The sequence below is a fragment of the Gracilinanus agilis genome, chromosome 2 (assembly GCF_016433145.1).
Source record: "Gracilinanus agilis isolate LMUSP501 chromosome 2, AgileGrace, whole genome shotgun sequence".
In the NCBI taxonomy this organism is placed as follows: Eukaryota; Metazoa; Chordata; class Mammalia; order Didelphimorphia; family Didelphidae; genus Gracilinanus; species Gracilinanus agilis.
The window spans coordinates 621564607-621583084 of NC_058131.1; the positions used below are offsets into that span (position 1 = coordinate 621564607).

At 36.8% G+C, this 18478-nt stretch overlaps 1 protein-coding gene across 1 annotated transcript in view; it reads left to right on the forward strand.

The window, feature by feature from the left end:
• Positions 1-708: 708 nt before the first annotated feature.
• Positions 709-18478, forward strand: part of SHOC2 (SHOC2 leucine rich repeat scaffold protein) — a 147414-nt gene continuing 129644 nt past the window's right edge. Inside the window, exon 1 of the mRNA XM_044665573.1 lies at positions 709-774. The gene's annotated coding sequence lies outside the window, so the exon portion shown is untranslated. The remainder of the gene's footprint in view (positions 775-18478) is intronic.

The following is an 18478-nucleotide window of genomic DNA, read 5'->3' on the forward strand; positions in this document are numbered from 1 at the left end:
CAATCCGGAAGGCAGTGAGACGACTTCCGGTCGGGACGGGATTACGGGCCCTGCACGCAAGTTATTTCATTGAAGTAAAGAGTCGAAACGTTTGGAGCAGCCCATGTGTGTGGACGACTTTCCAAATGGGTCTGGGCGTGAAAAAGCCGGAACTGGCCCGTCTAAAGCAAAACGTCAGTCCTTCTAGGTGTTACTTTGTTGGGCACGCTCATCACCTACCGTAGCCGTTCCCTTTCTAGACCCAGCGGCCGTTGCCCCGAGCAACAGGGAGGTTGGGCGAAGGTAAAGCGTAAAGGCGTGAAACCGGAAGCTTGAAGAATAGCTTCCCCTGCTCCCAGTCCTTTTTCCATAATTAAAAATGGCTACCGCGGCATCGATGTCAAATTGGGCAGGGTGTCGTTCTACCTTTGTTGGAGGAATAACTCTATGACCCGATAGAGGGAGGCAGCGGCATCTAGTGGACGGGAGGCGAAGCGTTGTAAATTGGGAGGGGAATGTAGGGAGCGTAGGGACGCCAATGCGACGTTGTTATTGGAGAGCCGTAGCTACTCGTTCTTCCCGGATGACCCCGCCTTCCAGCCCGCACTCCCGCCCGCCTCGTGGGTTGGTGACGTGAAAACGCCGGAGGGCAGGGCTAGCATAAGGGGGGCGGGAGCGAGGTGGGGGGGAGCGGGGCGGGGCAAGTTGTGGGGGGCGGGGGGGGCGGTGGTTGGGTAGCGCCGCTTCTGTAGAGGAGGAGGAAGGAGGAGGATGGCGGAGTCCGGGCTCTTGACGGTAACCAGGGAGCGTCCGGGCGGGGGGTGGCAGGTGGGGAGTGGGACGTCCCCTCTGCCGGGGGGTTGGCGGGGAATAGCTGGGGGCACGTCGTGCTCTCCGCCCGGAGTCCGAGCCGGGGCCCGGGGGTCATAACTTAACTGAAGGGGCGAGGCCCAGATCGGAGGGAAAGGCTGGGCTCGGCACGGAGGGGCCCGAAGGAGGCGCCGCAGCCACCGCCGCTTTCCTGGGCGCCTGGGCTGGGGGAGACTCGTTGTGGGCCCGGTCGCTGCGCTGCGGGGCGGAAAGCTGCTCCCGCGGGCGGGGGCTGGGTTTGACAGCGGCCCGGGCTGGGCCTAGGAAGATTGTCCGGTATAGCTCCTGGGAGCTGGCTAACGAGAGGATCCCGCCGCCGCCAGTGCTGCTGCTGAGGGGGCACGGCGGCCGGGGGACCCAGCCTGTCAGGAGCAGCCCCCAGGGGGCCGAGGAGGTGGGCAGGTAAGGAGTCTTCCCCCCACCCCCCCAAGCTCTGTGTACACACACACACACACACACACACACACACACACACACACACACACACACACACACACACTCTCTCTCACACTCACTCACTCTCTCACTCTCGCTCACTCTCTTTCTCTCTTACACTCTTACCCACCCCGCGAAGACAGCTCTTCCGTGGAAGCTCTAGATTGAAATTTTGGGTGTGTTTTCTTGTGGAGGGATTCGTAGGCATCCTAGGCTGCCTCCTTTGGCTATGCCTCCTGGTGCTCAACCCTTAATGGTTTAAAAAAATTTTTTTTCTTATTATCATCATTATTAGCTAGCAAGTGGGAGCCAAGAACCGGGGTGTTCTGAACTAAAAGAAGAAAAAAGTAAATGAATAATAATGCTGGAAACTCCTCAGACAAATATATTTATCACTACAGTCATTGTCTTGCATCTCCCTTCCTCTTTCCTCTCTCCTCTCTGGTATGCTTGTTCAGGTAGGAAAATAATGATCTTAAAGCAAAATCTTTTTAATTGGTCTGTATGGGAAATGGACGTAGTTGTTTGAGTGACTGTATTTAAAAATATTTGGGATAAATCCTGCTTCATGGCTCTTGGTGTGTGTATTCCTGGAGAAAGATTTTTTTTTAATTGATTATAATTTGAAATTTGGGTTCTGAATTTTCAGTTTATTTGATACTTTGTATAGAAAGTTGGTAATCAATGTGTATAAATGAGATAGCTTTGTTTTAGAATCCAACTAAACAACAAGATGTTTCATCTGTCTCTGGAGATGCTGAAGAAATGAGGTTACAGATGTATATTGTACACAGTAAAGCCCAATGATTACATGACTATAAATGTATGTACATGATCTTATTTCTCAGAACTTTTTTGCACTCTTTCAGAAAGAGTAAGGAACTCAAAGTAATTCCTTTGAGTCAATAGCAAAGTTTCATTTTTTGTTATCTTTTGTAAGTCCATAATTTGTGGCTAAAATAGAGCCCCAACAGAGGAAAATGCTTTTAAATGTAATTAAAAAGAAATTGTTCTCAGAAAAGAATGAGAAAAATGTTATGTTTCTCTTAACCATGTATGACTGCATACATAAAGACAGTTTGAGCTGGATGTTATTTATGGTATAGGCAATGTAACTTTATGATTTGAATTATGAGGAAATGTTCCTTGATGACAGGACTTTTTAGAGATGGACAATAGACATTTTAATTTCTCCTTTCTATGTGATGTAAGTAAACTTTATATGAAATCTATTTCCTACTCATGAGCATCAGGTATCTTGTAAATTTTTTAAATGTAATTATACATATGCTTTTATGAAATCAGTCCAGAGAAAAAGATTATGGTTAGTTTTCACTGCTTTAATTACATTGGTTGCACACTATTCTAGTCCCAGTATTAAGTGCAAAACTGCCTTTTAACCAAGGATTAAATAAAATGTGAAAATGATAATGCTTTTTTGAAGAGTGTAAAGAGCAAATGAGAGAAATGCTTTCAAAAATGTTTATTCATTTTTTTGAAGAAAGATCTAACCTTATCTTGATATAATTTGCATCTTAAACACTTAAAACAGAATCCAAGTTTTCTTTTTTGACTACTGTAGTTTAAACAGTGACTTAATGGAAATTTTAGTAATATGAGAATATTTCTGTTCTAATTAATGACTCACAAAATGTATTAGTAGTGTGCAGCTGAATTTCTTTATAGTTTTTATCATGGTATTAAAGTTTCAACAAGGAGCTGGGTTTTGGTATCTATAGCAAATAACGTGATCATGTAATTGCCCACAAGCCATGCCACAGTTTTTACATATTTCATGCTATGAAATGGCAAAACTGATTGTAAATTACTTTTGATATGCTTTCTGGAATTCGGTTTTAAAAATATTACTGTTTCTTCAGTAGCCTGGGTAGGAACAGATGACTTGTTTTTTCCGTTTTTAGAAACATAGAAACCAGAGGCTGATGTGGAATAACCCCAAAGACATAGTTGCTTTTGAATGTCTGTTATTAAATTTTTTCTCCTTGCTTTACTGATATAAGTTGGGGGAAGATGAATGGAATTGAGTTCTTTTATTTTCTAGACAATATAATCATGCTAATTGAATCTATTCTTTTTAATATACAGGATTGTAAAAAAAGTCTGTTGTGATACTTGCTGTGTCCTGTTAACATAAAAAAAGTTTATATGTTGAATTTATTTTCCTATAAGATGTTTTTTCTTTATATGAATATAAGTTTGTAGAATTGTATTTTTTGATTATTCAGGGTTTCCTTTTTGTATATTTGTGTATGTGTATGTGCAGGGGGTATGAATTACATGAAATACTAAAAATTAAAAGTTTTTGATTTACTTAAAATATCTTTTAACAGTGTTTTTTATATTTTAGGATCTAGATTTACACTTGGAAGGGGTCTTAGAGGTTATCTAGTATAACCTTGGATTTTACAGATGAGAAAACGGGTCTATAGGGTTTGTGACTTGGCCAAAGTTATTTAGATAGTGAGCAATGGAGCCAGGATTCTTTCTCTCCAGATCTTGTGTTTTTCCCATTGAATTCTGGGTTTTAAGTGTCAGGTTGCCCCCATGAAAATACTAGAAAGTTTAAAAAGGAAAAGCCTAATTGGATTGTTCATGATGTAGTTTTTGAACTGTTATTGGGAATGGAAAATTATTAGATGAAATATTAAAAAATAATTAACTTGTGCTTCCTAGTTAAGTTACAGGGAAGAAAATAAAGTAAAACATTTCCTTGCTGAAGGACTGACAGGAAAACTAGTTACTGTTTGGGAAAAGTATAATATGTAAGTGCAGTTTATATCACCACATATATACTGCTGACAGGGATCAGATACTACTAGAGAAGTAGTAGGCTCCCCTGCTGGAGATCTTCAAGGAAAAGTTGGATGATCATCATGTGGGTATGTTATATTGGGAATTCTTGTTCAGGTATGGATTTAACTAAAGATTCTCTGAGGGTCCTTTCTAACTTGGAGATTTTCTGAAATCCTTGACTCTGAAAAAAAGTTACTAATTAACCCTTTATTATAGTTTGAGTATGTAGCCTTTATATTAATTTTAAGAATGAACATTTCACAGGATTAATTTATATCTGCTTCGTTCTCCCAACATACTGGGGTTGAATCTATTGAAATATACAATTTAAAATGTTTGGCTTTAGTTACTTGTATTTTATCAGGGTTGTGTCACTACTTTACATCTTTCTAACAGTTTTATTTTCTGGTGAGGGCTGATAAAATATATAAATTTTTATTTACATTTTCTTCATGTACTGATTTCACTGATGTTTAAATACTGAAAAATGACATGGAAATTCTACTTTGTTACTGTTCTGTGTGACAACAAAGCAAATTTGAAGTGTGTTGGGGATTGGATTTTAGCATGTGACTGACTATCTTGAAATTAACTAATATGGAATGTCTTCAGTTACATAGGAACAATTATAAATCTGAGAAAATAACATTTAACTTGTATCCTATGGTATATATTTAAATTATTGCAAGGTAAGCTAGGATTTGAACTATCTTTTCCCATGGGTCATGGTATTTTATTTTCAGCAAAGTGAGTAAGCCTAATTAAAAAAAGTTTTTAATTATAAAGGACCTTTCAGTTTTGAACTTGTTAGTAACATTTGTGAGAAAGTATGCAGATTCTGGTAGCAATATTTTAAAGAGCTAATTAGATTTCTCACCAGTTAGCAAATTCCAGCATCTCTAAAGATTAGGGGAGGCAGCAAAATGCAGTGTGTATGTTGTATGATAAAAGTTTCCTTTATATGAAAGAAAAATGCAGATATTGCTCAGGACTAAAGCATATTAAGAGAATCTAATGATGTATATAATTGGTAGTAGTGTGAAATCAACCTTTAAGAGCTTTATGAATTTTTTTTTCTAGGCAGGCCTTTGGTTTTCAGAACACTATGCAGATTCATTTGAGATAATAGTGCCAATATTAGTGCTTAATCATCTAAGAATTTTACTAACAAATTTCATTTTTCTCAGAAAGACTACATGCTTTCTTAGTTTTTCATTTGATTGAGTGGAAATTTCTTCTCCAGGGTAAGAGAGAATCTAAAACGTGGCTGATTTTTATCAGTTAAATTCAAAAGCTCTGTTTCTATTCCTTATTCAATAGCACTTCTGTTCCTGAGACTTTAACAAACTTGAAAGTACCTAAAATATTAAGATTTTTTGGTTTATATTTTTCCTACCAATTGCATTTTTATATTTCCTATTGTCATTGTTTGGCTTAAGCTGATAGTGTCCTTAATTTGGAAATGTATAATACTAATGTTTTGGGGAAACTTAAAAAAAACCCTTATTTTTTTCAATTTTTCAATTTTACTTATTTAAATGCAAATGTGCATTTAAATAAACAAATGCATAAGATTATGTGCAGAACCACAAGTTCCATGTTGTTTACAATTTGTTTACAAATTACAATATGTAAAATGTTATGTGTTGTAAGAAGCTAGGCAAACCAGGCATTTTGGAATTGTGAGATATGGAACACAGAAGGATGAGAGGAGAGTGACAGTTGAAAAGATGCAAAGACTTGTTGGAGAAGAACCAACTGAACACTCTGCTTATGGTTTGACAGCCAAGAGGGAGGTGGTTTTTGAGGCTGTGGGACCCACGAAGTGAAATTTGGAGAGTTTCCTGAGACCTTCAATGAAGATTGATCATATCATTCTTATCTCTATTGGTTCCTGATCACACTGGAAATATACAACAATAGTTCTTTAGTTTGGCCAGGGGTGTTTGTACTTCTGTGGGGAGCTGACCTCTGGGACCCCCCAAATTGCCTTGGGCCTTGCTCTTCTCTATTTCCCCTAGTTTAGTAACCATTCTAGCTAGAGGAGTACTATTTGGGGATTGGGTCAGAGAAGCTGAGATTTTGGGGAACGTAGACATATCTGCAGGTACCCTATCCAGTCAAGGACTGAAAGGGCATTTAGGGTTACCTGTACCCCTTCCCCAAAACTTTTATTCTTATATTCCCTTCATTATTTTGTTTCTAAAATAAACCCCATCTGTTTGGTTTAGTCAGATCAGAGTGAACTATATTGGTGGGAGACAGAACTTGTGGGTTGAGGGAGGAAGGTTTGCAGACCTCCATTTTAAACCTGATTCCAACTAGGGATTTCTGGGGGAGGTTTCTGTGTGCACTGCCTGGCATGAACATATTTTTGGGGTCACACTTGTTTCCCCTGGAGGAGAAGACATTCCTCTTAACTTCTCTACCCTGGTAGGAATGTCAGGGGATCTCCATTTTTCCAAGAAACCCCATTTTGTCTACCTCGTAAGGAGAAGAGGTGACTGTGAGGGAGAAGTGGCCCTTATACATCAACTCAGGGGATTACCAATTACACCCCATCCTCCTAATCATACCCCCTTCTTACAGTGCTAATATAAACATTCTCTGCTTTTGACTTCCCTTTGGATTTGTTTTACTTCAGTATTTTTTTCTCTTAATTTTGTGGCTGTTACTTTTTAAAAAATATAATCATAGTATATATTCTTATACTCTTTTCTTTTTTCACCTCTTCATATTGTTTCCTTATTTTCTTTTTATTTCCAATATTTACAACTTCTAATAACACAATATAATTCATTATATTAAAATATCATACTCTTCAGCCATTTCTCCCATTTATTGCATTTATGTGATTTCCAATTATTTTGTCATTACAAACAAAGCTTCCATGAATATTGCCTACATTTGCAGCTTTTTAACTTCTCAATAATGCCCTTATGCCAAATCTTAGTAATGGGGTCCATAGGTCAATGAACATGAATAGCTTTACTGCTCTTAATATATAAATCCATCTTGTTTTTTAAAAAACAATTCATAGCTGCTATAGCAATGTAATATTAAGACTGTTCTCCATGTTCCTATCAGCATTTAATTTGATTAATTTTAACCTGTCTAGTTCTCAGTTAACAAGTATTACTAAAGCTATATTTAACCAGATTAGCCCTGAGGCAGCAGAGAATCTGTTGCTGGGACCATATTCTTTCCATAACTAAGACTTTCCAGCTTGGTTATACCTAGTGGAACTTTTGTTTTAATGCCACAACACCTCAAGAATGCAGTATTACCTCTATCATATGATGAGTGTTAAAGTAAGACTTTTGCAGAATATTTATGCTCTCAAGACCATTGTTCCCATCAGAATCTTTGTTTGGATTGCATGTATGTTCAGATTTATCTTTATGTAGACATGTGGGAGCTCTCCAGATTTCTATCATAATTAACTTATCTATGGTTCTATTCACCTCTTTAATTTCTTTTTTCTTTTTTGGTTAGATTTATCAAGTTCTGAGAAGGGAAAGTTAAAGTTTACTATTATTATTTTGTATTTATTTCCTTCTGTATCTCGTTTTGTTTTTCCTTTAAAAATCTGGATGCTCTAATTCTTGGTGGATATGGGTTCCATATTGATAATGCTCCATTATCCATAGTACTCTCCAACATATCATTACCTTGTTCATCCTTTTCAGTTATATCCATTTTAGTCCAAACTCTTTTTGAGAGCATGACTATTAACTCTGCCTTCTCTGAATCAGCTGGGGCATATATTCTGCTCCAGCCTGTCACTTTCTATGTGTATCTCTCATTTTCATCCTGTTTCTTGTAAACAAGTTGTCAGGTCCTGACTTTTGATACTTTCTGCTATTTTCTTTCCATGGCTGAGTGTATCCTCTTTATGCTCAATGTCATAGTTACTAGCTGTGCATTTCCATCTATTCCATTCCTCTTTACTGTTTTTCTCCTTCTTCTTTCTTTCTACTGTAACCCACCTCGGTTGTCCTCCAATTCACATCCCTTCCCTTAAATCCTCCCTTATTCTCTTCCCTTGCCCTCCTAGTTCCAAACTGACCCACCTTTCCAAAGGTCCTTTCCTTGACTCTTGACCCTTACCTTTTAATTCTTATTCTGTACACTTTTCCAAAAATCCTTTCTCTATAACCATGCTCCTACTTATTGTTATGAGTTCAATTCTAAAAATCCTAAGAGTTCCTCTCTTATCTCCACACCTTGCTTCTCTCTTTTGATATGTATTCCACTCTAGATATCCCTTTCTTCCCTTCTCTTAACCCCTTCCCCTTTTCTCCTCTTCCCTCTCTTCCTTTCTCTTTATCTACCCTTTCTTTTATTTTCTCAGTCCTCTTTAAGGGGATATCCCTTCCTCCCCTTCTTTGTGGAAGTTTATTGACTCATTCCTCCTTCATATGAGATAATCAATCCACCTTGCCTCCTCCTAGTCTATTCCAGCTCATTCCATTATCATCACTTCCACCTCAAGTCTTCCATCCATATACTCCCCTTCAGAATAGGCAGGCAGTGATGCCATTACCATGGTCCATAGACGACATTTTCCCATTCAGGAATCAAACGCTTTGACCTTTGGGGTTGCTTATGATTAGTCTTTCATTACCTTTGCATATTTTTTTATAGATCAATTTTCTGCTGAGTTAAGAGTTTTTCTCTGGGAATGGTTGAAAGTGTCTAATTTTTACCTTTTATAATTATGCATATCTTTGCTGGATATTTTATTCTTGGTTGTAGGCCCAGTTCTTTTGCTCTGAAAAATGCTGTGTTCCATGTCCTGTGTTCTTTTAATATTGCAGTTGCTAAATCTTGTATCATTCTGACTACAGCTCCACAGTATTTAAATAATTTTTTTCATGTTTCTTATAGTATTTTCTCCTTAAATTTGGGAGCTATGGAACTTAGCAGTGATATTCCTGAACATTTTCATCTTTGAGTCTCTTTGAGATAGTGATTGGTAGATTCTTTCAATTTCTAGTTTACCCTCTGATTCTACAATTTCTGGGCAGTTTTTCTTGATGATTTCTTTGAGTGTGGTATCTAAACTTTTTTTTTCATCATAACTTTTTAGGAGTTCAACTGTTCTTATTATTTTCTTGATCTAGTTTCCAGGTCAAGTTGTTTTATTTTTATTTTTTTTTGTAATATGTTTCATTCTCTTATTTCATTCTTTTGATTTTGCTTTATTATTTATTTATTTTAGGAAATTGTTAGCTTCCCCTTGTTCAATCAATTCTAAGTCTTCATATTAATTTCTTCCATGACTTTCTGGATGACTTTTCCTATTTGGATGATCTTTCATAATTTTTTGACTTTCTTGCATTTCTCTTATTTTTTATTATAATTTTTCCTTAACTTTTCTCATTTGGTTTTTGAGGTCTTTTTAAAGATCTTCCAAAAGTTCTTTCTGAGCTTGTGGCATTTATTATATATATATATTTTTTGCTGTATTTTAAAGTAGATGTTTTTACTTTATTGTCCTTTGAATCTGGGTGGAGGTCTTTTAATAGCTCTCAGTAGTTGGGTTCTTTCTGTTTAGCTTGCTCATTTTAATTTCTTTAAATTTTAGCTGCCAATGGATTTAATTATTGGCTTTTTTGCTAGAGTCCCAGGGTTCTCAGTGTGTTGGAATATGTTACCTCAGGTTTCAGGATTTTTTTTGCATATATTTGGTTTTTTCCTGGGTCCTATTTACTTATTCCAATTTTTATAGTTCAGGGTCAGGTATACTGCTATCCCCTGCCCAATTCCAAGTCTATGATTCAACCAGAGCCTGCAGGAAGTTCTGCAACTGTAAACCAATAGTCTACCCCCTCCCCACCCCCAACAAGCAGCTAGGGACTCCACTCTCCTAGGAATGACCACAGCCCAGGATAGAGCAGATGTCTAGCTGCATTCCTTTGACCTCCAAAGTCCCTCACTTGGTAGCAGCAAGGGTTGAGTTCCTGCCCTTTAGGACCTGGCTCGCATAGACTCTGTGGTGTCTATTCCTTCAGTCTTCAGCTGTGGGCCAGTGGAGGTCTCCAGAGCTGAGACTGCAGCAGACACAGTTGTTTCCAGGACCCTCTGATTCCAGTAGTACCCTCATGGATGCAAGCTGTGGCTTAGCAAACCTGGAGTGGTTGCCAATCCTGTCCCCAGGGGTTACCTTGTTGATTTCACTCTGTTCCTGCCCCAGGGCCTAGGGAGGTTATGATGAGGCCTGGGAAGTCGGAAACATATCTCTCTACCCCCAAGCTGTTCAGTTTCAGTCTCTATTGCTGTCTGTTTTTCCTGCTTTTAACATTGATTCTGTAGAGTTATTTTTGGTTGTTTGTGGGGGGTATTAGGAAGGTGAAGAAGATTCATGCTCTACTCTGCCATCTTCCCACAATGCATCTGAATAAATTTATTTTTACATGCATTTGTGATCTGTTCCTCTGACTACTCTCTTCCTCCCCACATCCCAATCAAAAAAATACCTGAAAAAAACCCTTCATCATAAATATGCATGATCCAGCAAGCAAATTCCCACATTGTCTGTACCTGAAAAAAAAAATATATATGTGTATGTGTATACACACACACACACACACACATATGCATGTCTCTGCATTTTAAGTTTATTACCTCATTGGCAGATGAGTAGTGTGTTTCATCTTTAGTCTTGTGGACTCAAGGTTTATTATAACTGATCGGAATTCTAAAGTCTTTCAAAGTTTTGTTTTTATTTACAATGTTGTCATTTATTAAATCTAGTTCTTGTTACCTTGTTTTGCATCTTTTTATAAAAACAGCTTTCTGAGTTTCCCTTGAAACTATCTTTTTTGTCTTTTCTTGTGGCATAATACTCCATTACATCCATTCGCCATAATTTGATTAACCATTCTCCAAAGTTAGCCCCTTTGTTTCCAATTTTTTGCTATTCTGAAAAGATTTGCCATAAATATTTTTGCACATACAAGTCCTTTTCCTCTTTTATTCCTTTAATGAGTATAAACTGAGTAGTGGTGTTGTGTCAAAGGTATTCACAGTTTAATAACCTTTTGGGCAGAGTTCTAGATTTCTTTCTAGAATGACTGGAGCAATTCATAGCTTGGTTGGAGATTTAAAAAAAATGTTAAATATTTTCTCAATGAACATTATTTCTCATTTAATTTCATTTGAATCTTCATTAATTTTGAAGGACTACCCTTCCTATATAAATGTAAGGAATTTGATTTTTACTTAAATTTTTATTAGGTTAAATTTCAAGAAGTAGAACATTAATGGTAAATGAGGAATGTTCCAAGATTAAGTTTTGCTAGATAATACACAATTATTTTTCTTAGCTTCTTTTTAACACTGTTTATTGTCAAAATTGATATTTGTAAACTCTTAATCCAAGGTAGGAAGTGTTTATTAAGGAGACATTTTTAGACTTATTTTCAATAAAATGGATTTAATTTTACCTTTTCCTATTCAATTTATTAAGTAGCTATAGCACTAGAAGGATTATATTGGTGACATTGATCTGTTAGGTTTAAAGGGCCTGAGAATCTGAGAATTTTCAGTTTTTTTCAAATAAAATATAAATTAATAATGGTTTATTTTGCATCCCAATTCGTTCAAAGGAGCAGCTCCTTCCAAAAGTGCCAGTTTTCTTCTCATTTTCCATTTTGCATTCTAATTTTTCTTCTTTCCATGTAGCTATATTAAATACATTAAAATTTTCTTAAAATTTTTGCTAGCCTTTTTTTTTTTTAAACCCTTGTACTTCGGTGTATTGTCTCATAGGTGGAAGAGTGGTAAGGGTGGGCAATGGGGGTCAAGTGACTTGCCCAGGGTCACACAGCTGGGAAGTGGCTGAGGCTGGGTTTGAACCTAGGACCTCCTATCTCTAGGCCTGACTCTCACTCCACTGAGCTACCCAGCTGCCCCTTTGCTAGCCTTTTTAAAATTTAAGTGCTTAAGTTTTTTTGTTAGTAATTTTCAAATTATAGTAACATTTGAATTGGATGGAGGTCCCTTATTAGATAATCTAAATCATTAGTAATATCACTAAGAACTAGGAAATAAGTCCCCAAAAGTCCTTTAAGTAGCCCAAAGCCACAAAATTCACAAAGGAGAGTTCATATGGCTTACTTATTGGTAAGCCCTCAGGATTTATTTATCCTTATTTCATATATAGTTGTAACAGTTGGCTATCCTGACTTGGAAGCTGTTAGGAGTGAATTAGAAGAGAAGACTATTAGAGGTAGGTGCATTGATAACTCCAAGAAAGGCAGGAAAGATACAGAAAAACTAAACAGAAGATAATCTGGTCCCACTCAGTCCCACTCCGTCCTCAAAGAAGTGGGGTCTGTTTAATATAGGAGTAGTCATTATACACCTCAACTCTGACAACTCTGTGTTTCACTAAGATTATTGAGTCTTGGAAGGTCAGGGACTGTATTTTAGGGTAAGCCATATCTTAGAAGGAATTTCTGTTATAACTCTTCAATATGCCCCCAAAATGTTATCTAGTTTTAACTTATATTTCACTTTTAGACAGGCCTAGAAATACAGCCTACATCTTTGCAACTTCTACCTTTTGCTCCTAGTTTTGCTCATGGGGTTGGACACAACAAATCTGATTCTTCTTTCACAAGATAACACTTCAAATATTTGAAGAAAATTATTACTCTTCCCCCTTAAGTCTTTTCCAAAACAACATTAATATTGTATAATTTCTAGCCATCTAAAACAACATGTTAATATAGTATAATTTCTAGCCATCTCATGATCTTGGTTCAGAACTCCCCTCCTCCCATATGCTTTAGCTTATCCATATCTTTTCTAAAATGTGGCCTCCAGAGTGGAATACAATACTCCATATGTGGTCTAACCAGGGAACACTATAGTAGAATATCTCTACTCTTGTTCTTTACACTTTTATTAATTCAACACAAAATCATATTATCATTTTTCATTGCTGACTTAAGGTTTTATTCACATTCCCTTTATCCTATACTATTTTACACATATCCCTCTTTAAGTTCATCTTTTAAAATTCAGCTCATTGTTCTAGCCTTTAGATCTTTTTCAAAACTGAATTAGAATAAAAAGTCATCAAGAAAAAGATCATAATAGTGACCCAGTTATTAAAAAGTTCAGTATATTTGCTTTAATATGGCAAGTAAATATGGACTATATTTATTAAATATTTTTTCATTTGAATATTTTATTTTTCTAATTAAATGTTAAAAACAATTTTAACATTCATTTAAAAATTTTTGAGTTCCAAATTCTCACCCTCTCTCTCCTCTACCCCCTCATTGAGAAGACAATCAATTTGATTTAGGTTATACATGCGCAGAAATATAAAACATTTTTGTATTAGTTATGTTGTGAAAGAAAACAATAAAAAACCCTATGAAAAATAAAGTAAAAAAGTATTCTTCAATTTGCATTTAGACTCCAACAATTCCTTTAGCTAGCTTTTACTTGCATTTTTCATCATAAGTCCTTCAGAATAGTCTTAGATTATTGTATTGTTGAATAGCTAAGGCATTCATAGTTGATCATTATACGGTATTACTGTTACTGTGTATATAGTTCTACTCACTTCACTTTATGTCATTTCATGTAGCTCACTCAACTTTTCATCAGTTCGTGTAAGTCTTTCCATGTTTTTCTGAAACCATCCTGTTTATCATTTCTTGTAGCACAGTAATGTTCCCTCACAATTATATACCTCAACTTGTTTAGCCATTCCCCAATTGTTGGGCATCCTCTTGTTTCCAGTTCTTTGCCACCTCAAAAAGAGCTGCTATAAATGTTTTTTGTACATATATATCCTTTTCCCATGTTTTTTTTTTCTCTCTCTCTGATATAGACTTAGTACTTATATTTCTGGGTCAAAGAATATATGTATAGTTTTATTCAAATTGTTTTTCAGAGTCGAATCAGTTCACTACTCTACCAACAGTACTTTAGTGTCCCAATTATCCCACACCATCTTCATTTTTCCTTTTCCTTTTCTGTTATAGTGATAAGTGTGAGGTGGTACGTCAGGGTCGTTTTTATTTGCATTTCTTTAATAGCTATTTAGAGCATTTTTTTATGACTAGATAGCTTTGATTTTTTTCTCCTGAAAACCGCGTGTTATATTCTTTGACCATATATCAAATAGGAAATGACTTGTATTCTTATAAATTTCACTCAGTTCTCTATATACTTGAAAAATTATCTTTTATTAGGGGAACTTGCTTTAAAAAATTTCAGTTATGATTGTTTAATACCTGTCATCCTTCCCCCCTCACCCCCCTACCTTATCCTTCTTTCTCCCTCTCTCCTTTCACTTTGTTCCTCTTCAAAAGTGATTGGGTTAGAGTAATAATGGAACTGCTCGACAACTCCAGGAGAGGGACTAGAGTTTAGGGGAGGGAGAAAACATGACTCATGTAATCATGGAAAAAATTTAAAAAATAAAAAAATAATAAGTATTTTCCTTCTGATCACTACCTGCCCCCATCTCCCCTCCCTTTTTTGTGCCCCCCGCACATCCTTACTTCCTTTTAGGATAAGATACATTTCGATATCCAACTGAATGTGTATGTTATTCTCTTTTTAAGCCAGTTCTGATGAGGAAGGTACAAGCATTGCCTGTTAGCCCCCAATCTTTCCCTCCACTGTTAAAGCTCTATTTCACCTCTCCTTATGTGAAATAATTTACCCCATTCTACCTCTCCTTTCTCCAAGTGCATCCCCCTTTCTCACTCATTAATTTCACTTTTTGGATATTTTAACATAGTCGGCATACATCTTGCTCTGTCTATGTATCCTCCTAATTGTCCTAATAATGATAAAGTTCTTAGGAGTTAACAAGTATCATCTTCTCATGTAGGAATATAAACAGTTTAACCATATTAAATCCCATATGATTTATCTTTCCTGTTAACTGTTTTTTGCTTCTCTTGAGTTTTATATTTGAAAATTGTATTTTCTATTCAACTCTGGTCTTTTCATCAGGAATGCTTGAAAGTCCTTGATTTTGTTAAATGTTTCTGAAGGAATATTCTGTTTTGCTAGGTAGGTTATTCTTGGTTCTAATCCTAACTCCTCTAGAATATCATATTCTTAACCGTCTGATTCTTTCATGTAGAAGCTGCTATATCTTATATCCTGACTGTGACTTTCTTTTTGTCTGCCTCCAATATTTTCTCCTTGAACCTGGGGTCTCTGAAAATTAGCTGTAATATTCCTGAGAGTTTTCATTTTGGGATTTCTTTCTGGATACAATCAGTGGGTTCTTCCAATTTCTATTTTACCCTCTGGGTCTTGATTATCAGGACAGTTTTCCTTGATAATTTCTTGAAATATGATATCTTAGCTCTTTTTTTTTTTTTAAACATGACTTTTAGGTAGTCCAGTAATTCTTAAATTATCTCTTCTTGATCTGTTTTCCAGGTCAGTTGTTTTCCTAATGAAATATTTAATATTTTCTTCTCTTTTTTTCACTCTTTCAACTTTGCTTTATTTATGGATGGCTCATGGAGTTAATAGCTTCTACTTTACCAAGTCTCATTTTTAAGTGTTATTTTGTAAATTAATTAATTAAGAATATTTTTCCCATGGTTATATGATTCATAGTCTTTTCCTCCCTTCATCCCTCCCCCCTCCCTGAGCTGACAAGCAGTTCCCCTGGGTTATACATGTATCATTGTTCAAAACCTATTTCCATATTATTATTTGCAATAGAGTGATCATTTAAAGTCAAAATCTCAAATCATGTGCCCATTGAACCATGTATTTTTCTTCTGCATTTCTACTCCCACAGTTCTTTCTCTGGATGTGGATAGTGTTCTTTCTCATAAGTTCCTCTGGATTGTCCTGGAACATCGAATTGCTGCTAGTAGAAAATTCTATTATATTTGATTGTACCAGAAGGTATTAGTCTCTGTGTACAATGTTCTCCTGGTTCTGCTCCTTTGCTCTGCATCAGTTCCTGGAGGTCTTTCCAATTCACATGGAAGTCCTCCAGCTCATCATTCCTTTCAGCTTAATAGTATTCCATCACCATCAGTTACCACTATTTGTTTAGTTATTCCCCAATCAATGGACACCCCCTCATTTTCCAATTTTTTGTCACTACAAAATGCGCGGCTATAAATATTTTTGTACAGTTGTTTTTCCCTATTGTCTCTTTGGGGTACAAACCCATCAGTGGTATTGTGGGATCAGAGGGAAGGCAGTCTTTTAATTTTTTTTTAATTATTTTTTTTTAAACCCTTAACTTCTGTGTATTGGCTCAAAGGTGGAAGAGTGGTAAGGGTGGGCAATGGGGGTCAAGTGACTTGCCCAGGGTCACACAGCTGGGAAGTGTTTGAGGACGGGTTTGAACCTAGGACCTCCCATCTCTGGGCCTGACTCTCAATCCACTGAGCTACCCAGCTGCCCCCAGCAGGCAGTCTTTTAAAGCCCTTTGGGCGTGGTTCCAAATTGCCCTCCACAATGGTTGAATCATTTCACAACTCCATTAGCAGTGTATTAGTATCCCAATTTTGCCACATCCCCTCCAAAATTTATTATTTTCCTTTACTGTCATATTGGCCAATCTTCTAGGTGTGATAGGGTACCTCAGAGTTGTTTTGATTTGCTTTTCTCTAATTATGAGAGATTTAAAACATTTTTTCATGTGTTTATTGATAGTTTTGATTTCTTTACCTGAAAACTGCCTATTCATATCCCTTGATGATTTTTCAATTGAGGAACCAAGTCTCATTTTTAGGGAATTTTCTTTAGATTGCTTTTATATCTTCTTTTCCATTTGGTCAGTTCTACTTTTTAAATTCTTTTCTTCAGCAAATTTTTATGCATCTTTTTCCATTTAGCCAATTCTACTTTTTAAAAAGTTCTCTTCAGAGGATTTTTGTACCTCATTTAACATTTGTCCTATCCTACTTTTAAGGTGTTATTTTTCTTCAGTATATTTTATGCCTCTTTTACCAAACAGTTGACTATTTTTTTCATGACTTTCTTGCATCACTCATTTCTTTTCTCAGTTTTTTCTCTGTCATTTTATTTTTAAAATTATTTTTTAACTCTTGCAGGAACTCTTTTTGGACCTGAAACCAAGTCACACTTTTCTTTGGGGATGGGGGGTGGGAAGGAGGAGGGAGGCTTTGGATGTAGCTCTTTTGACTTTGTTGTCTTTTTCTTTTGTGTTTTGCTCTTCCCTGGCACCTTAGTAACTTTGTGTAGTTAGGTTATTATTATTTTTTGCTCATTTTCAATCCCATTTCTTGACTTTTTACTTTTATGTTCAAGTTGGACTCTGCTCTATAGGTTAAGGGGATCTTGTCCCAAGCTTTAGGTTTTTTGTGGGGCTTCTTTTCAGAGTTAGTTCTGGGGTCTGTAAATTTTCAGTTCTTCCTAGATAGTGTGATCTAAAGAGAGGTGTGGTCAATGTTCTCCTAGTCTGTGCTCTAATTTGTGTTTCCATCCTGGAACTGTGATTAGGGTTCCTGCTCCTCTGTGCCCAGAGACTCTAGTATACTAGTGCTTCTCTTTGCTCAGGGACTGTAACCCAGAACTATTTATGGGCAATGCACCTGTTACCAGCAAAATATCCCATGTAATCTTCTGATCAGTTGACTGATCCCCTTACTGTTTGTGTGTGGAGAGCCACTGATGTGCATTCAGGTGTGTCCCAAAGGCCTGCTACTGGCTTCCTGAGGTGGTTCCTGCACTAGCAAGGCCTGTGCCAGATTGTGCTTCACTCTTGCCCCAGAGAAATTGACCTTTCCTGCTGACATCATTTATTTTGGGCTGGAAAATTATTTTACCTCATCATTTTCTTGTTTCTGTTGCCCCAGCTATCTGTTCTGAGGCCCTATTGTAAAGTTGTTTGGAGAGGAATTTGAGAGATTGACTAGTCTCTGCCTTTATTTTGCCAACTTGGCTCTGCCTCTGGAATATATTATAATATAATCACATCTACCACCCAATCAAAATCATGGTAGCTATGATCTATAGATCTTCAAATCTTTTTCCTTCCTCAGTAAGTTCAGTACTGGGCTCCTTATTTTTCTCTCTTCCTCAACTCCTATTCTCATACTAGGGGAACTCAGTATACACATTAGTTCCTCCTCAGATACCCTCACCACTCACTTCCTCAATCTACTTACTTTCCTTGAACTACTCCTTCTTTTCACCTCAGCTACACACAAAGGTGGTTATACTTTTGATCTTGCCTTCACCCACAAATGTTCCAACTTCATGATAAAAATTCTGAAATTCTCTTATCTGACCATAAAATAGTGATTTCCCTCTTCTCCTTTTGCCTTCCCTTACCAATCTCTTGGTTCTTCCAAGGCCATCATCTTTATACTAGCCACTTTTCTCTTTTCCCTATCTT